Consider the following 23249-nt stretch of genomic DNA (forward strand, 5'->3'; position numbering starts at 1 on the left):
AAACATTTAATTGTGGCTTGTAAATGCAAGAAATGGATCAGACATGTAGTTGCTAGTAGTATATTATAAAGTCAAGTTTAAATTGAAGTTCTGTAAATACAATACAATAATTCACTGAAAAAAAACAACACTTTAGTCTAGTAGTTTGAGCATGGAACTAAGAGCCAGAGACTTGAACATTATAATATTGACTCAGATACTGACTCCTGGTGTGACCTTTGACAATTGCTTATTCTCTCTAGTTGGTCTACACTACCAACTTATGTCTATATAAATATGTTGCTCAGGTGTTTGGAAAATCCACACCTGAGCAACAGTTATACCAACCTAATCCCAGTGTAGACAGCACTATGTTGATGGGAGGGCTTCTCGTAGTCGACATAGCTACTGTCTCTCAGGAAGGTGGAGTATTTATGTCAGTGGGAGAAGCTCTCCTGTTGGTGGAGGTAGTATCTTTGCTCAGTGGTACAGCAACACAGCTTTAAGTGTAGATAAGCCCTTCATTTCTTTTTCTGTAAAATAAGCACATTACCTTACTTGGGACATTATATAGATTGGTTTATATCTTCAAAGTGCCTTACAGAGTATTAAAGTAAGTTTATTATAGGGAACAAACAAGAGAGGAATAATGGTCAGTTTCTCTGGCCTGGTTACTCCTACAGTACCTGTTCGTAATAGTGCTGGGTTTGTCCTAGTTCTGATTTCTTTGTTTGTGGACTCTACCACTCTAGGCTTTTGATCTAGAAGAGCCAGGTCATTTCTGTTCCAGGTTTTGTTCTCTGGGAGGAGGAGTTTAGCAACCTTTTATTTTGTGCAGCAAGGTCAAGCAAGATAAGCCTGTACTTTTAAAAATAAAATCATCATTAAAGCTCCCCTAAGGCAGTTGGAGTGCCGTGCAACATGATAAAAACGTTTTGTCATGGGGGGGAAAGCATAAAACTGCATTTGTTGTTTTGTTATTGTGTTTGTTTATTTTTAAATTCAAACAGCCTGAGGGAGTTGGATACAGAAGAAAGAGGCAGAGGGAAAGAATGGGAGGGTCAACTTAATATGTGTGATATAGCTCATACACACTCTCCTTTTTAAAAATCCTATAATTTTCATTGATGCTAATGAAATATAGAGTTTAGGTCAGGGCTGATTGCCCAGATTTTCCTGTTGCAAAATTCTCTGTGCTGATGTAATATAATGACTGGACTCTGGGTGACTGCCTTTGCATTGCATTGAGAAATTGTGGGACTATAACATATAAATACCTGTCTGACAACTAATTACCCAAACAAGGAAGGAGGATGGATCAGTTAAGTGTCTAAAGGAATGACTCAATAGAACTTGAAATCATAGGCATGTTCTCTCTAATGCCCCTATTGCCATATCTAAATTACTCCCTATAGTTTCAATTGGATTCAGTATTAGTGACCACATCTTATCCTAAGCTGTGGTGCACAGCAACATTACACTATTAAAAAGCTGCTGTATTACACCCCAAAAGTGAGGTACAGGTCTGTCACATCTTACGTGCATTTAGCGTGCGCAATTTCAGCTTTACGTGGTCGGCAAAAACAAAAAAGAGAAAAATAACAATTTTAATACTGTACCTGTAGTGCGAGTGATTCTGCCCGCCATTACACACAATGTAATTTTGACTATACACGATTTTCGCTTTACGCGCTGACTGCAGGACGTAACCCCAGCGTGAGATGTGACAAACCTGTAAATGATTCTAATTTGAATGGCTTATAAAGATCCTTGAGAGGAAGCATACAAAGAAATATATCCTGCCTTTTGCATAGTATTTCTGGCATATTAATACTGTACAATCTTTTTGTATACAAAGAAACTTTATCTGAAGAAGCTAAGCATTAAAGGGAATAAGCAAATTACTTCAAAACATTTTAGCCAGAACTTTATGGACTGACCTGCTTAAAACTGAATTTAACCCTCCACACACCCCCAACCTCCCCATGCTTCCAATTCCTGTGTTCTCCAGGTGGATCAGACAGCACGTTACAAATTGTGCTGGCAATACTTTGAGGGTTGCTACTGCTTGCAAGTATAGTAGTTTGTAATTTTTTTTCTAAACAGGTTTTTTGACAGCAGGGACATGGCCAAGTGAATAAATTGGCAGGGCACAATATTGTTCAAGCATGTGGTACAGAGAAAGGAGATTGTCAGAAGTGGTTTTCTTCATAGCTTTTTTCCTAGCTGGATTGGCAATTTGCAGAGTTGCTTTCCATCTCCTAGAGAATCTGTGGCAGGATTGTTGTTTTGAGCTTGAGGGAGGCTGTATTGCTAACCTTGATTGCCAGTTTACATAAGAACATAAGAATGGCCATACTGGGTCAGACCAAAGGTCCATCGAGCCCAGTATCCTGTCAACTGACAGTGGCCTATGCCAGGTGCCCCAGAGGGAGTGAACCTAACAGGCAATGATCAAGTGATCTCTCTCCTTCCATCCATCTCCACCCTCTGACAAACAGAGGCTAGGAACACCATTTCTTACCCATCCTGGCTAATAGCCATTAATGGACTTAACCTCCATGAATTTATCCAGTTGTCTTTTAAACCCTGTTATAGTCCTAGGCTTCACAACCTCCTCAGGCAAGGAGTTCCACAAGTTGACTGTGCGCTGTGTGAAGAACAACTTCCTTTTATTTGTTTTAAATCTGCTGCCCATTAATTTCATTTAGTAGCCCCTAGTTCTTATATTATGGGAACAAGTAAATAACTTTTCCTTATTCACTTTCTCCACATCACTCATGATTTGAAATACCTCTATCCTATCCCCCCTTAGTCTCCTCTTTTCCAAGCTGAAAAGTCCTACCTCTTTAATCTCTCCTCATATGGGACCCATTCCAAATCCCTAACCGTTTCAGTTGCCCTCTTCTGAACTTTTCCTAATGCCAGTATATCGTTTTTGAGGTGAGGAGACCACATCTGTACGCAGTATTCAAGATGTGGGTGTACAGTGAATTTATATAAGGGCAATAAGATATTCTCCATCTTATTCTCTTTCCCTTTTTGAATGGTTCCTAACATCCTGTTTGCTTTTTTGACTGCTGCTGCACACTGCATGGACGTCTTCAGAGAACTATCTACAATGACTCCAAGATGTCTTTCCTGATTAGCTAAATTATCCCCCACCATATTTTATGTTTAGTTGGGGTTATTTTTTCCAATGTGCATTACTTTACATTTATCCACATTAAATTTCATTTACCATTTTTTTGCCCAATCACTTAGATTTGTGAGATTTTTTTTGAAGTTCTTCACAGTTTGCTTTCGTCTTAACTATCTTGAGCAGTTTAGTATCATCTGCAAACTTTGCCACCTTACTGTTTACCCCTTTCTCCAGATCATTTATGAATAAGTTGAATAGGATTGGTCCGAGGACTGACTCTTGGGGAACACCACTAGTTACCTCTCTCCATTCCGAAAATTTACCATTATTCTTACCCTTTGTTCCCTGTCTTTTAACCAGTTCTTAATCCATGAAAGGATCTTCCCTCTTATCCCATGACAACTTAATTGACATAAGAGCCTTTGGTGAGGGACCTCGTCAAAGGCTTTCTGGAAATCTAAGTACACTATGTCCACTGGATTTCCCTTGTCCACATGTTTGTTGACCCCTTCAAAGAATTCGACTAGATTAGTAAGAGAAGATTTCCCTTTACAGAAACCATGTTGTCTTTTGCCCAACAATTTATGTTCTTCTATATGCCTGACAATTTTATTCTTTCTTATTGTTTCAACTAATTTGCCCAGTATTGACGTTAGACTTACCGGTCTGTAATTGCCAGGATCACCTCTGAAGCCCTTTTTAAAATACTGGCATTTGCAGGCTGTAGATAACTATATGGATAGTTTTAGGATCATGTTTTCATCAGTGTCAACTTAGTAGCTTGTTCTGAGAGCTACCCACCTTGGCAACTGTCGAATGCCTTTCTTAGAGAGCTGCAAGAGAACTAATTTTTTCTGCAGTTAAATCATACTGTCAAACAATACCAATTCATAGACTAAGGCTAGGAGGAGTCATGATTATCTAGGCTGACCTGTCAACACAGGCCACAGAACCAGACATTATTTCCAGGGTTCACTTAATTTGCTATTGCCCTTAAGATTAGTAGATTTCCAACACTGCTGACAGCTAATTAGCTTATTTAGGTCTGAACTCAATGTTAAACAACCAATTACATGAACCAGGTAGGATGCACTATTTCTTGAGCATTTGCTATTGTTGAAAGCAAGTGTCAGAAAAGTAATTATACAAAAAAACACCTAACTGTATCCCCCTTCTAGTGGCTTACCTATCAAATTCATTCAGTTTCTATTTTGTTCAAAGAGCTGAGGACTGCTGACCTTAGCTGTTTTACAACATGCAACAGTATCTATGCTACTGTTAGTGCTCCCAGCTACTACTTTGCTGCATGCCAACAATTTTAATACATAATTTAGTATTTACGTGTGTAACAGGGCTTGGTTCTAGTGTAGATGGCACCATAAAGATGTGCAAGCAACACTTTGGAAGGAGAAAAACAAGTTCCATCTGCCAGTGTGCTCAGAAAAGGTTTGCTAGTGGAGAAGGTGAGGGGAGTACTTTTTCATGGAAATTTAGAAAAAATACAGTAAATCGTTGATAAAAGATGTTTGAGGTCCTTGAACAAATTCAGAAAGCAAAGTAAGTTTTGTTTGGTGTGACAGTACAGGTTTGAGCAACATCTGAAACAAGTGTTAACTCAAACCCATATAGTTATCTCTGCTGTACTCTAGCCTGTGTGTCTGGCTTTGTGGTTATGATTGTAAAATGCTGGCTTCCATTTTGGAGGCTAACCTTGTGATGATCTATGCAGGCTATTCTCTGTAGAATATATAGGCAACTGTAAAGCCATTGAGGCTTCCTGTGGGTGGCACTATAAACCACAATAGCAAATTTTGGTTGTATTACGAGTGTCTGCTTTGGAAACCACATATGAATATTGTGGCTTTATGAGCAGACATGAGTAATTGTATTGGAGATAGGTACCTGCAACTACATCTGAAAAATAATTAGATAACCTTAATGGTAGCTTCTTGTATCAGCTAAACCACCCCAAGTTAATTACAGAGTGGCTTTTGAAATTCCTTTACTTTGTGCTATTGAGCAACTGGGGAGGTGAAAGCTACAACTCTCACTAAGGATAGATCGCCGGTTTTATCTTAATTTTTCCTGTGTTTTGATGTACCATTAAAGAGATAATTAGGTTAAAGTCCTTACGACTCTTAAGAAATTACTTTCCTTGAAGGTTGTATACTATTTTATCCAGAGACTTTATAGCTCTTTTAGAACTATTTAAGTCTTATAAAGACATTTCTAGAACAATTGTATATATTGAAGTTTAGTTTAATTTTCTATAAAATACTTTTTTTTTTTTTTTTTTACTTATCTCAAAGTACTTTACAAAACAATCAGATATTGGGAATGCAATAATTGTAGGTAGAGCTATTGTATTCAATAATGCACAAAGAGTTAAATTCTCTCTGGTATTGTGCTTTCATTGTCCACATACTTCAGATATTCTCCAGGTGGACAATTCTGCATGCAAAGATATTTAACTCCTTTTCCTTAGTAATTGCTGTTCGTGTGTGTGATGCTTTCCAACAGAACAGAGTAATGCTGAAGCAAACCAGTCAGTTTCATGCTGCTAGGTATGGACTGTACTATGAACAGAGTCAGCGGCACCATTCTCTGCTGATGTTGGGGCATTCTACTGAGGAACTGGGGGAAGAAATTAGAACATTGCTACATTTTCTCTTGAATGTGTGGGGGTGGTATATGCACACATATACACATACGTGTTGCCAGTGAGAAAATACTGAGCTTATAGTGCAACACCACTCTAGTAGATAGAGCGAGAGAGCCTGGACCACTGGACCTGGTCCTAGATTTGAGGCCTGAACCAGAGGCTGTGAACCAAAGTCAGAACATGTATTAAAGCAGATGCTTGCAAGTTCACTGTCCAGCACATGAATGTGGCAAAGTGGTTGATAGTATACTACACACTAGATATTTACATAAATATATTCCAGTTAGTATAGATATATTTCAGTCTAGTACAAAATAAGGTGGTTTTACAATACAGTTAACAAAGATATTTTGTTCAAAATATCAAGAACAAGGGGAGGTAACAAATGTGGTGAACTACGTAAGGTAGTATGTAAGTTGTGTATTCCAGTTGTTTGCCTCAGCCTATAAATATCGGGTACTTCACCGTAACCCTTTGTCTAGCCTAGGGGGCAACAGAAAGTCTTACCGCTGACTGAGCTGAGTCCATTGCAACAAGCACACGTGTTAGTGTAACTGTAGACATTGATCCAGGGAGCTAGTACTTTGCTTCGTTGACAATAAACCTGGCTGAGAGCCTTCACCACTGAACTATGCCTGTGGTCTTCCTTTATGAATAACATCGAGTCTGCTAAACTAACATGCAGCACTATCTACTCACAGCATTGAAACTCCAAGGACAGAAGCACTGAGCAGCCTAAACAGTGCTACCGAGGCAACAACATTCCAGCCTCCAGCACTTAACCATGCTGGGTAGCACTCTCAAGCTTTGCTCTATAAAGTATCTGTGCAGAGTTGGGAACAGCACATGAAAAGAACACCCACTAGCATAGTGGTTCTCAAACTTTTTTTTATTGGTGACCTCTTTCACATAGCAAGCCTTTGAGTGCGACCGCCCCCCTCCAAATTAAAAACACTTTTAAAAATATATTTAACGCCATTATAAATGCTGGAAGTAAAGCGGGGTTTGGGGTGGAAGCTGACAGCTCTCGATCCCGCATGTAATAGCCTCGTGGCCCCCGAGGGGTCCCGACCCCCAGTGTGAGAACCCCTGCACTAGCACTATCAGGATGAAACTGATCAGAATTGTGGGGTGGGCAACTATAAAGCTTCTTGTCTCACCACCTTCTAATGTTAGTACGTTGCACAGCATTAGCAGTTCTTGTGCCAGGTCTGATCAGTCTCTGTTCCCTTTTGTGATTGTGGCAAGTGTGGAAAAGCTGACTGGAGAGAGCAGACTTTGCATTTTGGGGAAGCCTGGGGCTCTCCAAACACTTGGAGGATGATCTGAAATAGCAGGAGTTTGGTGTTGAGGTCTCTAACAGGGCAGAGGAAAAAAGTGATAGGACTTGGAAGGGAGAGGAGCCGTGGGGTCGAGGGAAGGAACAAAATCAAGATTTTGCTATGGCAAAGGAGAAAACTTCCAGTCCTTTCCTACTTATCTCCTGTTTTAAAATCTTTTCCATATTTGCTAATTTGAGAAAATGTAGTGAGAAATATGAGCGTTAGTGAGAAAAAAAGTCATAGAAATGTAGGGCTGGAAGGGACCTTGAGAGGTCATGAAATCCAGCCCTCTGCATTGAGACAGAACAAAAACAAAAAAAACCCATGCATCTAGACTATCCCTGACAGGTGTTTATCCAACTTGTTCTTAAAAACCTCCAATGATGAGGATTCCATAGCCTCCTTTAGAAGCCTATTCCAGAGGCTAACTACCCTTACAGTTAAATATTTTCCTAATATCTAACCTAGATCTTCCTTGTTGCAGATTAAGCCCATTACTTGTTTTACTTTCAGTGAACATGGAGAATAATTGAGCACAGTCCTTTTAGTAATAGCCCTTAACATATTTGAAGACTTACCAGGTTTCAACTCAGTCTTCTTTTCTCAAGACTAAACGTACCCAGTTTTTTTAAACTTCCCTCATAGGTCGTGTTTTCTAAACCCTTTTATCATTTTTGTTGCTATCCACTGGACTCCCTCCAGTTTATGTACATGTAAAGCATGGAACCCAGAGTTGGACACAGTACTCCATCTGCGTTCTCGCTAGTGCCAAGTAGAGCAGGACAATTATCTCCCATATCTTATGTAACACTTCTGTTAATACATCCCAGAATGATATTAGCTTTTTTTGCATATGCATCATATTGTTGACTCATTCGATTTGTAATCCACTATAACTCCCAGAGCCTGCTCCCCTAATTCCCCATGACTATCTTCCAGTTTGGGTTTGCCTACCCCATAGCTATCTCCAGTCTAGCACTGTTTGCTCCGTGGCTCCCCTGCTAGCCTTCTGACCTCAGTTCTGCTCCACCTCATACTGCCCTCAAGCCTGGCATAGCATACCCTATAATTATCTCAAGCTCATACCTGTCCCAAGTTTAGCACAGTCTACCCCCATAGTGCCTCTACTATCCCCCATTGTTAGCCCCAAACCTATGCCTGCCCGTATTCCCTTCCACTACAAGTTCAGAGCCGCCCTTTACCCAGAGTGCACACACATGATACAATGAGCAGTTTCTCACCATTGCGCAGGTGCAGCTTCTGCCAGGCTAGTCTGGCAAGACTCACTTGTTCTTATGATCTTCAAGTGCTGGTAAAGTCAATGTCAAGTTTTCTTACTGGCAGTCTTACTGTCTGGTTAATACAGTAATAGAATCTTTGCTTGGGAATATTAACACAGGAAGTTATGATTGTCTATAGTTACAGGACTAGCTGCACCTCTGTCCCCTTTCTGGTCTAAGGGCTTGTCTACACTTACCAGAGGATCAGTGCTGCAGCGATCGATGCATTGGCGGTCGAAATAGTGGGTCTAGTGAAGACCTGCTGAATCAACCACCAATTGCTCTCCCCTTGACTCCTGTACTCCATCTAATTGAGAAAAGTAAGGGGAGTTGGTGGGAAAGCGTCTCCCGTCGACGTCACGTAGTGTGGACCCTGCAGTGAGTAGATCTAAGCTATGTTGATTTGAGTGTAACTCAGATTGCGTAGCTTAGATCAACTTTTTCCCTTTAGTGTAAACAAGGCCTCAGTACAGTCCTTCAGGTCAGTGTTCATGCCTTTACCCTCTCCTGGCTACAGTACCCCTTGTATTCACCCTGCTTATTTTCCTTTCAGGAGTCTAACCAAACAGCCAAACCAAAATGACTCTTATAGTACAAAGAAAGCATGTGAGAGAAGAAGATTTAAAAACAGTCTGTGTTCATATTTGTCTTACCTACGGCCCTTCTATTCCTGATGATAACCTGGGCAGGCCTAGCTTCTTCAGGTATCTCAGCGGGTGCCTGTGTCAGTGGTTTCCTGAAACAGCTTCCCCAACAACTGCCACTCTCTTTCTCTCTCGAAAGGAGTTCCTTTTTTAAACTGCTGTAGTCCTTTTGACCTGGTATTCCTAGGTCTTTTCCTGTTCAGTGTTGTCCCTTAACAACCCTTAAGTATGTATGTTATTAAACTAAACCAATATATTCATACAGTACACAACTCAACGAGGTCAGCATACAGCATTAAGAGCGGCCCCACACCATCACAATGCTTTATGCATTTTGGAAAACATTATTTCCTATAATCTGAGAGTGGTCAGTTCACTGTAACTTTCACTTGGCTAAAGCTGTTAATTTTTTTTCAAGCTTGGTTTCTTCAAATTTCAGGATAATTGTAAAAGTTATTTGAGCAGACCAGTAGGAAATTCACTGGTGAGCAAGGGTACCAAGAGCATTGACTTCTGCAGAATTTTCTTTTAAAAAACAAAACTCAAACACACACCACTCTGTTTCTAGCCTTTTAAGTTGTGATAACCTTTCAAGCTTGAACAGAGTATAAATCAATGCTGTGACATCTTTCTAGGCTTGCTCCAGAGCCTTTGTTGCTACTAGCAACAGTGTAAAATTAACAAGACACTTCAATTTCATTGCTTCTATTCAGAAGTCAGTGGGGAGCCCTGAAACTGACAAGAATATCAATTTCATGTTGCTCCTTGGGAAAGCTATGAACAGCAGCATAGGCAGGGAATAGGGTTTTTTTTAAAGTGACTTGTCCAGCAGCTTTGTGGCAGTATTTGATTACTTGAGAGATTTGGGAGACATCTTTATCTTTAAGGTATGACATGGTGAACATTATGATGTGCAACATTAATCACTGGGTCACGAAAGGTTGCTCTGCTGGCTATAATTAATAAATTAAAACTGATGTAATTATTTCACTGTAAGTTTGTGTGTATTCAAGCCTCAAGTCAATATTTAGTTTTTACCTTTTGATTTTTGGCACATGCTCTATGAAATGTTTTGTGATAGTAGTGCTATTAAATACTACAGTACTTTACTTGCTGTTCCTGTTTTACAGTTGGGGAAACTTTCAGAGTGTGCTGAGTATTAGCTGATGTTTATACAGGAGTTGCCTTTTTATGGCAGCTGGCTTGTAGCTGATATGCAGTAAGATAATGCATTAATGGATTCACATTTTTCAAGTGTCCTGGCCCAAACAGAAGTGGACGTGAGCCATGATGGGGGATATCTTTACAATGCTTTCTCTATTGGAAAGCTCTCCTTTTTACACTGGAATAGGAAGCTGTGTGAGAAACAGCTACTGCATTGTAGGAGTATAGTATAAGTGATCTGTGGTACAGGCAGAGCTGGCTATGTTCTTTGAAATACTGATAGAGGAAGAACGGTATGATACTATGTACATTTAAAGCGAGACAGTAAGAGGAGCAACTACATACCTTTGCCTAACCTACAAAAACTTCAGCATACCACTAGGGGATGCTAAAGTCCTTCATAATCAGCATCCTACATTACTTAAGAGCTTTGTTTTCTGTTTGTAGCAAAAACCTTTGGGCTCTTTTGAGATTAGGATGCTATTTATGAGGAATCCATCCCTGGAAAACAACTCCCACTAGTATTCAGATATCTTTGTACTTTCCTAAGTGGTGGGGGTAGGTATCATCGCTTTTTTAAAGTGATGTTGGTGATTTCATAGCTCTTGCTCTTTCCTTGGTTCAGTACTGAACCAATGCTCCTAGACTGGTGCTATGGTCATTTTCTTTCTATTGGGTTCCATCCTAGAGAGTGTCATGCTTCAGTGGTACGTGAATGATTTGACCATTGTGAACCACTGGATTCTCACCAGCTTGAGGGGAGTTAAGCAGACAGTTATTAAGATGTCTACTTGGCCCTCCACCTAAGCCTCAAATCCCAAAGCTCCAAGTGTCACTAAGCCATTGTCTGGTGGCTCAGGAGGTCTTGACCACTACAGGAAAAAAGGGAGAAAATGGACGCCAGAGATAATGTAGGAATGATGATAAACTGATATGCCCCTTCTATAAGCAACATCCAAATCCTCTAGTCCCATAATTCTCCTACCTCTCAGTCAAGTCTAAAGTTTCCTAGGGAGGTAGACCCCAGCCTCCCCAAATTCAGTATCTTTACCACCACCACATCCCTGTGGCATTCTTTTAGCAATCCAGTCATCTTGGGTGTTGCTTTTCCTCTCCCACTCATGAGCTGAATCTTCTATAGATGCCAGACCCCACCCATTCCCAAAAGCGTATGAGAGGATTGGCTAATTGGAGACACCAGCTTGGGTTTTCTCCCCCCATGTGACAGTTCAGACTGTCACACCTATATTTTACACACACACACACACACACACACACTCTCACTCTCTCTCTCTCTCTTTATAAACCTTTGGGCATGAGTGATGGAAAGCTATGTAAATATTTAACTGCTGTTAAACATGCATACCACACCTGATCACTTCAGATTTTATTGCTGTAAAATTACCTCTAGATGCTCCCGTGCTCTTTTCTAATCTGCAAAGTGGGGATAATACTGACCTAACTCCCACGGGTATTAAGTATTTTACTTGGCTTTATACAGTGCTTTGAAGATTAAAAGGGCGTTGTAAGTGCTAAATACACCTCTACCCTGATATAACGCTGTCCTCGGGAGCCAAAAAATCTTACCAGGTTATAGGTGAAACCGCGTTATATCGAACTTGCTGTGATCTTCCGGAGTGCGCCCCCTCCCCCTCCGAGCACTGCTTTACTGGTCCACTGTTCTAGACTGAGCACTGAGTCCCATTGGGTAGATAGAAAGATTAACCTAAATCTATAAAGAAGTCCCTGGAACCTCATAAGATTGGATCCATAATCCATGAACTATTGGAACTCATTTACAAAGCTTTTCTTAAACATTACATGAATATATTGTCTCATACTATAGAATTAGAATTTATAATCTCTATTCCATTATGAGATATCTTTGAGCTATAATGTATCTTAATTAAAATGATCTTTAACTATCTTTTTCCTCAAAGCATTTTATCAAAAAAAAATTTTTTAATCTATTGATTTTCATCCACCTTGTTTCAGAGTGTGCAGGGATAGTAAACAACCAGTACCTTGAGCAGTTGTCTCATAGGCAATGCCTGTACCTTTTGTTTATGTAAGGAAAGGAATGATTGTCGTGTGGTTAGGGTGCTAGCCTGGGATTCAAGTCCCTGCTCTGCCACAAACTTCCTGTGTGGCCTTGGACAAGTCCTTTGGGTCCAGATCCTGAAAGGTATTTAGGCTCCTAGCTTCTATTGAAAGTCAATTGCCTAAATAGCTTTGAGGATCTGGGCCTTAGTCTTTCTGTACCTCAGTTCCCCCTCTGTAGGATAGGGACAATAGCACTTCCTTACCTCACAGGGGTATTGTGAAGATAAAATAGATTAAAAGATTGTGAGGTGCACAGATGCTGTTGTAATGGTGGCCATGTAAGTACCTAAATTAGAAATATTTTGGCTCAGTATTATGCACCATGACTACAAGAGTGTCTCCTTTACATTTATTCTGTTATAAACTGAAATCAGTACTAGTGATGGGCAACCTTGAAGAGTCAAGTCTTTTATCCATAGAACAGGTACAGCATCAAAAGTGCGTTTTCCCACACACTGCCTCTCCAACATGCTTCAACCCTTACCTCCAGGTACTGCTTCTGGGGATGAAGGCAGAGTGAATTCCTCTGCCTATATATAGAGAGTGCAAGCAGTATTAAAACCACTGGCAATCCCCTTGTATTTTTGTTTGCTACTTGGAAGCAGAAGGGCTAGATGGCTATCCACTTCCCTTCTTCCTATGGGACCAGGATTCAGTCCAGATTGAGGTTTTTAGATTTATGAATGTGTTCTCAGTTCATTATGAACATGAATTTTCTATGACTGGGATAACTTCTCAGGACTCCTCAGATAATAAATAGGAATATTCTTTCACCTCTAGAGACAGATCCCTCAAGGTTAGGGATGGAGACCATTGTTCAGAGTGAAATGCTGATAGTAATGCTACCTGACTCTGTCTTGTCCATAGGAGACTAAAAACGTCACCTATTACGATCTGTCTCTGAACTTTCACAAGCATGCAGTGATTTTGGGGAGAGAAAAATGGCATTTTAAAAGCTGTCCTACATTAAATCTCAAGCCCAGTCTCTGGAAAAACAAGCAGGAATGTTTAGTCCTCTCAGCAACATGCCTGAGAAGGCAGCTGTGCTGTTAACATTCATGTCAGCCAGAGTCTCTGTGCGCTCCATGTAATAGTCCCCACCCCAGGTCTCCAGACAAGAACTGATAGTATCCAACAGCTGCTACATTTCTCTCTATCCCACTGAGTTTATGAATCTGTTAATGAGGGTAAATGTTAAGTATCAATGGCTCCTAGTTCTTGGACTGGTGCTTGTTCTTTGTCATCAGTTTGTCTGTGGTAGTGATGAGAAGGCAGTGCTACCCTAACAAATTAGGAGACATGTAATAAATATTTTTCTTGCCTGTGTGTGTGGAGGTTGAATCTTAGTGCTCATGAGACTGGGGACTTCTACTTCTGGCAAAGCAAGGCACGGTGAATGTTGATATGTACTGTACAAAGTTGCTTCATATGCTCTGCCAATGCACTTTAGGGGGTGGTTCATTTTAGGGACACGAACTCATCCAGCTCTATCAGTACCTATACCTCTTGATTTTCCAGATTTGGCCTTTGGTGGAGCATAGATTAAGAATCTGACTAAATGATATAGTGGTTCTGTAATACTGGAAAAATGTCCTCTAGAAGCTAAATTCACCACCGGACCCCAAATGAACATTCTAACAAAAGGCGGCCCCAGGCTTGGGTGCCCTTTTGCAGTAGGCTGTGGCACAGGAAGTTTGACTGCCTCAGTTTTTTCTTAGTCCGGTCATAAAAAGCATAGTCTCTTGCATTGTCCAATACTAAGACCCACTTCTAGGCATAATTCTTGTAAAAGGGTAGTAGTTTGTAGAAACCTCATGGTAAAGCCATTCTTCCAATTCCCACAGTAACACTTCAACATACAGGGATTTTTCCATGCCCCTCTCCAGGAACACTATTTCTAGGTCACCCACCCGTGACTCCAAGAGCACTCAACTCCCAGTTCCTTTCTGCCCTTATTCCAGGGCTCCTCTCTCCCAGCCACCCACCTGGCACTGGTTCTCTGTCCCAGTAAAGACAACAAGCTAACCCCTGCACTGGTCTCGTAGTCCTCCCCACTTTTCAGCCTCTGAGCACCAGTTTTCCAGCTCAGGAAGGTCACCAGACTAGCCCTCTGGTGGTCTCCTAGGCCTCAACTTTTGTCAGCCTCCTGCTCAGGCAAGTCATCAGTCTAGGCCCTCTGCTGGCTGCCTAGCCAATTCCTCCTTATTCCCAGAGAGGACCGATAGAGCTTTCTGCTGCTTCCATATCTCTCCCAGGCAGCTCTCACTTGCCCCTTTCCTTGGTCCTCCAGTCTGTGCTCTCAGCAGTGCTCACCTGCCATTCTCTTTCAGGCAGCTCTGGCTTTCCAGGTCACTGTCTCTCCTGGTTTCAAACAGCTCTCACCTGCAGGTCTCCTCCCTCTGAGGTTAAAAGGAGTCACTAAGACCCTAACTGGGGTTCCACTGACCAGTCACAGGAGCACTAGCCTCTTCTTTCCAAGGATCAATGTTACCATGACGCTCCCTCCCCTAATTTAACTGGAACGATTGACCCACATTTTATATATTTGGCTCAGACAGAAAGTCACTTTATATGTGAAGAACAAAGCCAAGCTTGTTCATAATTCTCCCTAGTTATCTTTATATACTATACCTGTCAATCAATTAATACATTCTAATTGAGTGAGTCAGTTTCAGTTTTGCCTTTAGAGTACACACCTGAACTCTATTAAATGTTGTGTCATCCTATCATCTCTTTCTCAGTGCTGCATTTTTCTTTTGTTGGCACACTAAAGCAAACATAATAGTGCCAATGGTCTGAAGTCAGTTGTGGAACAAGGAGGCTCCAGTATTAGCATTCAGTTGTGGAACAAGGTGGCTCCAATATTAACATTAGTAACATGTTGATACACCAACTGTCACTGTTGAAAACCTTACTTTAGAAATACTGGTCTCTCTCAAGAGAAATTGTCATTTTTTATGTTGAAGCCCACTCTTTCACTGAGACATAGAGCAGAGGGAGAAGATGGGAAGTAGGACTAGAAAATTCAGATCTACAACTAAATTTTTACCAAGGCAGAGCCAATTTGTAATCTGATCATTCTCAAAAAATGAGTTAAATGGTTTCAGATACTACATGTGCCTGTTGCCAGTTTTTGTGGAGATCTTTGTAAATCAGCTTCCGAGTTGCTTTTAATAGCAGCTTCCATAGGACTTTCATACTGCTAGAGTCACATGACACGTTTGCAGCAAAATTGCCTTCAGCCAAAACCTTCTCTCTTTTTCAACATCCTTGAAACTCAAACGTGGCTGAAGTTAGTGACAGATAATTATAAACATAAGCTTATGGATGAATAGAGGGAATAGGAGACTTTTTTTTTTCTTTTTTACTGAGACTTTGCTTTCATAGTTTTATTTTAGGGAAAGAATTTCCATAGCCGTTATAGGCTCATAAAAGCCAGGATATTCCTTTGCCTTTTACCTGTGGAGTGGTTTTGGTTTGTTTTTTTTTTGTCTTTAAAGATATGTTTTAGTTCAAAAGGAATTATTTTTGGGAAGCGCTATGGCCTGTGTTAGGAGCTCAGACTACATGATCACCATGGTTCCTTCTGGCCTTAGAATCTAGGAACTTTCCTTCACTTTATTTTCCCCCACACCCTTATAGTGATTCTGTCAGTTGCCACTGTACCACTGCCAGCTTTCTTCAGATTTAAGTGTATGTATCACTTTAATGTAGGAATTGATTTGTTAGATTGAATCCAAAGTAAATGAACAGGGGATTTGATGATGTTATGCATTACTATAGCTGAATCAGTATGAGTGATGGCTAAAGGGAAGAAATGTCTGTGGAGCTGTCATTCAAGCCGAATTAGGGAAAGTCACATTACACTTAGATAAACAGGTAAAAATTGGTTATTAGGTCTGATTTTCTGCCATAAATTTCTTGCTTCCTCAAAGTTGGACAAAACTGTTAAATTAATCACTTCCTAAAAAATAGGGAGAAATTCTACTGCTGCTAACAATTGTTCCTCTGGTTGCTGTGCATCACTTACACCTGATGTCCCTTCGGCGGACAAAGGGATAGAATTTGGCTAAATTGCCAAGTTTGAATTTGATGTCAATAGTGAAAAGATATACTACCCTTGATTAGTCAGTCCTCGTGAGTGTGATGATGATTCTGTTTAGCTTAAATGCCTTTGATCGATATGACTTATAATTTGCCATATTACTTAACTTTTCCAGACTTCAGATGTTGAAGGTCACATGTTTATTGAAATTACTGTTCACTGGCTCATCAAAATAAAAACACAAAAATGTGTGGTGTTTATACTTTGTAGAGGTAGGTTTATTCGGAAATATGGTTTAACTCACATTTCCCCTAGGATGTGCTGCTGGAATGTGTTATCTAAAAGCACTGGGAGGCCATAGGTGCTAAACAACAAAAATTTTATTGCAATGTTGACTTAACGGTATGCTGACATTTAATTTGTAAACAATAGGAACTGAGCACACTTCTGGCAATGCTGAGGCTCAGCAGGAAGCACATAGTTATTCTAAAGAAATTTTAAACTGAACTATTTCACAAAGCATTGGCATTAGAACAACTTTCTATTATAAGCTAAAGGGTCTATTATATAGAGGCTGTATACAATACTGGCAGTCAGAAGTAATTGGTTCTGTTTCTGGATCTCTCACTGACTTGTTGCAAACCTTGTGTAAGTTACAGCCTCTGTATCTCAGTTCTTCATTTGCAAAAAACCAGCTAATAATTCTTAGTTGTCTCAGGGGAGTATTGTTAAGCTTACAGAGCATTTACAGGGTTGGATAAGGTGCTCTAGAAGTGCAGAGTGTTATTAAAATTATGTCCTAGAACCAGGGCTCTCCACTGGAGTTGCAAAAAGATATCAAGAAGTTTGCAACTTCCTTGTCCTTCCAATGCTGCTAAATGAGAGAGTGGTCTCAAGGCAGCCTCAGCATGGAAAAAGGTTGAGACTCACTTGTCTGGAACTAATGAGTGGGTGAAAAAACAGCCTGCTTTCTCGAGTTACATCCTTGAGGAGGGCGAGAGCTATTGGAAAAAAAAGAGGGCTTTTTAGACAGAGACCACTGCCACAAGGAAAATGTCATAATTCATGGAAAATGAAAAATCTTTTCTCCCAGATATTAAAAAAGAACAAAGCTGCTTCTTGAGATCAACAAAATATCACTAGATGATACAACTACCCGAAGCAGAATTTAGTCTCTCAAAATGTAAGGCATATCTTAGAAAGCTGTTAAATAGTCAGATGATTCACATAGTGAACTGGAGCCAAAATATGTTAACACCCATTTAAGATGCTCATCTTGGACAAAACGAATCTATTTACGTAGAGTTTGAAAGGAAGTTAGTGTGTTCTCTAATACAGTGCTAAAGCTTTAGTTGCACAACTAAACAGTTCTTTATATCAAGGAAAAATTTTGTTCTTGTGAAAAATCTTGTTCAATGTTCCTGTCATCTTGAAATTCCCCAGTTTAACAGAGCCAGACTGACTTCACTGCATGTACTGAACTCTGGTCCCAAAGGAGGTACTTAGAAGAAGTATGGCTCGTTTTTAAAGGAATACAATGCAACCAGTGTAATCCAAGCAGTCAGCTGTCTTGCCAAACCTGTGTAGGCTGGCAACAGCTGGGAGTCTTGTTTTATGGAGAGGGAAGAAAGCAAGAGAGGGGTTGTAGGGAGGCAGAAAATAGTCAGACAATCTTAGAAAAAGCGTAACAAAATAAAAGTAGCAAAAGCAAATGCTACCTTGCATTTCAAAACAGTGGGTAAAGTTCTTTCTTCGATAGTTCCCTCCTCTCTGTGGATGGGATTTAGCCCTGGCACAAAGTTTACAAGTCTAACGTGCTTAGCATCATATCAGTTAATAATTTTGCAAAACTGTTTCACAGCATCTCACTCTTGCTGAAGGGATTTTATACGGGCTCTATCTGAAATGTATGTAATATAAAATTACCTGGGTGATCCTCCAAAGCAGTACACTAACTTGGATGTATCTGCCATACAGATTTACTCCATGTGATAAAAGGAAGCCTTTTTCTTTCAAGGAATGGCATGGCTTAATTTTCTTAGTATCTTCCCTAGATACCTGGATGAATAGGGTTTATTTTGGTCTGTACTTGCCATCAAAGAGCATTCAGAACCAGTTCACGTCTTCTGTTGTCAGCAACAAGTACATTTGCTAGTTTACACAATGAGAGCAAATCTCTTTGGGTATGTCTGTACTGCAGTCATAGCTTTAATCTACCTAGCTCGGGTCCGAAAGCAGTGAAGCTATGGCAGCATGCGCGTCAATATGGGATGTACAAGCCTGCTCAGACCACTGGGTAATTATCCTTTGTCTATCAAATGGTAGACATGGTGGAAGCATTAGAGAAACAGGTTGCAGGCATTTTTATCCTTGTGGGGCTCCAAGTCTGCTCTGAGCAGATTTAGATGACTTGATGATAAAACACCTGTGCCTTGAAAGCAGTTCTTAATTATCTATATACTGAGTGTCTCTCCATATGATTTGGGTAGCCTTGGCATAACTTAAAAATTCAACAAAATACTACCCAACCATAATGGGGGGAAGGGATAGGTCAGTGGTTTGAGCATTGGCTTGCTAAATCCAGGGTTGAGTTCAGTCCTTGTGGGGGCCACTTAGGGATCTGGGGCAAAATCAGTACTTGGTCCTGCTAGTGAAGGCAGGGGACTGGACTCAATGACCTTTCAGGGTCCCTTCCAGTTGTATGAGATAGGTAACCTGCAAGTCAATACAAATTATTAACACTACCACTGGTAGACAACTTCATTGGCTCTAGACCAGTGGTGGGAAAAATGCTATAAAAAAGGCCTCATACTTCATGTTGCATTGCTTAGGACACTTTGCTTGTAGTCTTTGTCACAGTAAAGTTCACAGAGATTGATGTCACAGCCTAATTTCATTTGGAAACTAATCTTACTTTTACATAGGAAAAAGGAGGAAATGGATTGTTTTACTCAGCAGCAATATTAGACCTCCCAGTGGGAGTTTCAAACTCTTCCTTCCTCCTTCAGAATACATGGAAAATGAGTCATGAGAGGCAGCACACAAAGACAGACATAGTACTGCTGGAGGTTAGCCTGGCCTCCTGTTACGAATAGCTGACACTGCCTTGCCCAATCCTTTTTGGCATCCCAGTCACACCACCACAAATGGTGGCAGCAGGGATAGTGTTTAAACAGCTATGTGAAGAACTAAGTCAGCAAAGGTATCTTTAAATAACTAGAAGTGGGTCTTATTCCTTGACTGTGTCAACATGAGTTGTTATTCCATCCTACTGAGCAGGAGAAGTGAGCCAAATGTAATTCTGAATGTTGCAGATGTAAGCAATGAAGTGAGATCATTTTCTATTGCTCAGAGCTTTCCTAATCTACACCAGAATGAAACTGACCCAGTTGTCAGTTTTTACTGCTTCCATTCAAAGTTCTGTGGGAAACAGTGAGATTTGCAGGAATCAGGTCATTTTCATTATGCTGATGTTTGAGGAAACTATGAGCTGCAGCACAGGCCAGGGGTGGAAGGATGAGACCTAACACCTGATGGAGGGGGAAAGAGTTAGAATAGTAATAAATATTGTCCTCATCTCCTTGGTTTAGATAGGAGGCTCTGGGGTGAGAAACGAACAGATAATGCTGCTTCTTTCTTCCAGTTTCATGAAGAGTTTGGGTTGGGGGTCTTCAAATTTATCAGGCTGGACACTGTGAAAAATGAAGCCTCCAAGCAGGGTTCAGGGTCAGCACCCTAGCAGGAAACTTACAGGTGTTTCCCAGCAAGTAGGTGGGATGGGTGAAGTGTTTGGCTAATAGGTTTAGTCCTCTGGCTAAAGTGTGTGTCAGGAAGGAATTGGGTAAATTTATCACATGTTGTGGCCTCCTCTATACTTAAGTTTAACCAAACTAGCTATACCAGTAAATGCGCTAGTGTAAATGCAGTTATACCAATATAAAGGCACCTTGTAACAGTATATTTTATTCCCCTTCCAGTCTCTGAATAAGGTATAAGCACTTCTATACCAGTGTAACTGCATCCACGCTAGAAGAGTTGTACTGCTTTAACAATACTGGTATAGATAAAGCAGCACAACTTTCTAGGGTAGATAAGGCCTGAGTGGATGGACTATTTGAGAATAGAAATAAGAGATATAGAGGGACTTTGGAGAAAGAATGAAAGAGATAGAGACAGAAAATGTATGGCAGGAGGGAAGGGAAAAGGGATAGCAGGAGATGTGGTGATCAGAAGAAGTGGAGAAAAGACAGGAATGACACAGGAAGAGAGAGACCCAGATTTATTATAGGAAAGAGAAAAGGAGAAAGTGCAGTAAAAGCAAGAAAGAAAAGTTTTTTATCACAGCAGGAGGAATACAGAAAGAGACATTTCTTACATTATCAGTCAACTTTCTGTTGAATAAATTAAAGCCAAATACAGTATACAATAGAATATTTAACTGTCTTATTTTCTTAAACTGCCGATGGTTGACTGTGATGACCTTAGTAGTATTGATAACTTTCATTCTGGTTATTAAGCTTAGCGTCTTAGTTAGTTGGTGTTGTGTAAACAATACTTAAAATTTTCACTCTTCTAATAACTGGAATCACAGATGTGGTGAACCATTTCGTCTCTAATTTGAGGGTGAATAGGAAGGGGTTTGTATTGTCCCACTTTGATAAGCTGTTTTACATTTAATATAGCTCCTGTCCTCCAAAGACCTCAAAGTTCTTTATAATCGTAGATTGATCTTCATAACCCCCATATGAAATGGGAATTGTATTCATTTTACAGATGAGTATAAACTGAATTACAAGAAATTTTGTTGCCCAAGGTCACACAGTGAGTCAGTGGCAGATCCTGGATATATTGTGGGCATATGCCTTTTGATGAATATAGGAATTCCCATATGGCTTCAGACAAGTGGACACTCTAATCCACTATCCTGTCGCTGGAAGGGGCTGCATTCTTCAGAGGATAGTGCAAGAAGCACTGCAATCGACAATTATGGAATAATCTGCTCACAAGGTTTCTTCCTTATCCCTATCAGTGATTATCTTAAGCCATACAGCTTGAGTTTATACCTCTTTGGGGGTGGCAGAAATAAATCCTTGTTAGTTTTGTTGCCTTTCAGTCATGGAATAGTCATATGTTCTAGTTTTATAATAAGATAAATCTGGTATTTGTTTGCCTTCTCTCTGCCATTCACTCTTTTTTGTACACCACTACAATGTCTCCTCTATAAACAGAAATCTTTCTATGACTCTTGTCAGGGTTCCTTCCCCACTCTGAACTCTGGGGTACAGATGAAAGACCCCCTAAGCTTATTTCTACCAGCTTAGGTTAGAAATTTCCCCAAGGCACAAATCCTTGCCTTGTTCTTGAATGTTGTTGCTGCCACCACCAAGTGATTTAGACAAAGATTCAGGAAAAGGACCATTAGGAGTTCCTATTTCCCCAAAATATCCCCTAAGCCCCTTCACCCCTTTCCTGGGGAGGCTCGAGGATAATATACTAACCAATTGCCTTTAATAAAATAACAGACCCTCTATTTTTAGGACACTGAAATCAAGTAAAAGAAGCATCTCTCTGTAAAATTTGGATGGAAGGTAATTTTACAGGGTGATAAAAAGATTTTAAACACAGAGGATTCCCCTCTAGGCTTAACTTCAAAATTACAAAAACAGGAATAAACTTCCCTCTTAGCACAGGGAAAATTCATAAGCTAAAACAAAAGATAATCTAACGCATTTTCTTGCTTTACTTACAATTTTTGTAATCTCAGATGCTCATTTTAGGTATGTTTTTAGGAGATTTTTTTTTTCCTGCCTTGGTTCCTCTCTCGTCCAGAGCGAGAACAACAAACAGAGCACAAACAAAACCTCCTCCCACAGATTTGAAAGTATCTTCTTTTCTTATTGTCCTTTTGGTCAGGTGCCAACCAGGTTATTAGAGCTTCTTAATCTCTTACAGGTAAAGGAGGGATTTTATGCTACTCTTAGCTGTATGTTTATGACACCTCTAAATTTTATTGCAGTTCTCTGAATCACTTCTATTTTTACTATATCTTTTCCAAGTGAGAGTATACCCTTGACTTATATAGTGGTGTCATTCTATTTTCAGCATTGTTTTCTATCATATTCTTTATACATCATAAGATTATCTGTCTGCCTTTTTTTTTTTTTTTTTTTTGGAAGTTGTTTGCAATATGAGCAGCGTTATTTGTAATTGAATGTCTGCCAATGATGGTGAGATCTTTTTCGAATGACTAGATGATTTAGAACAGTCATGTTTCATGGGTTTTTCAAGTTATTACTCCAGTTGTGCAATTACATTGCATTTGTCAATACTAGAATTTTTATCTGCATCATTTTCCATCATATTAATGGTTTGTTACACTATTTGAAGTTTTAGTAAATTAAAATAATGTTTGTCTCTGCAAACTGTTAATCTTAAGCATTCATTACCATTTTACAGAGCTGAAATATAATTAGTCAACACTGGTTTAGCATGTAATCTTGCTGTATCTAATTGTTAAACTGTACCACTGAAATATTGATAATGTATTCCTAATTTTAGCTATAATCAGTTAATACATAGTATAAATAATTTAACATAGAGCGGTCTATACAGAGGTCAACCAAAGGTCCATTAAGCCAGTATCTGGTCTTTTGCCAGTGACCAATGCCAGATGTTCAGGAATGAACAGAGAAGTAGATATCAAGTGATCCATCTCCTGTCTCCATTCTCAGCTTCTACGTGCAACAGAGAATAAGGAATCCATCCGCTGCCATTCCTGGTATAATCATGATTGAGCTATCACATGAATTTATCTAGTTTCTTTTCTGAACCCTGTATATAGTATGCCTTCACAACGTTCCTTCTGTAATAGCGGTTCGCACAGACTGACTGGCGTTGTGTGAAAACTA

General features: G+C 40.0%; 1 protein-coding gene across 1 annotated transcript in view; it reads left to right on the forward strand.

Moving 5' to 3' along the window:
* Window positions 1-23249, forward strand: part of ABL2 (ABL proto-oncogene 2, non-receptor tyrosine kinase) — a 78959-nt gene that overhangs the window by 4948 nt on the left and 50762 nt on the right. The gene's annotated exons all lie outside the window — the stretch shown is intronic.

Source organism: Chelonoidis abingdonii, chromosome 7 (assembly GCF_003597395.2).
Source record: "Chelonoidis abingdonii isolate Lonesome George chromosome 7, CheloAbing_2.0, whole genome shotgun sequence".
Taxonomy (NCBI): Eukaryota; Metazoa; Chordata; order Testudines; family Testudinidae; genus Chelonoidis; species Chelonoidis abingdonii.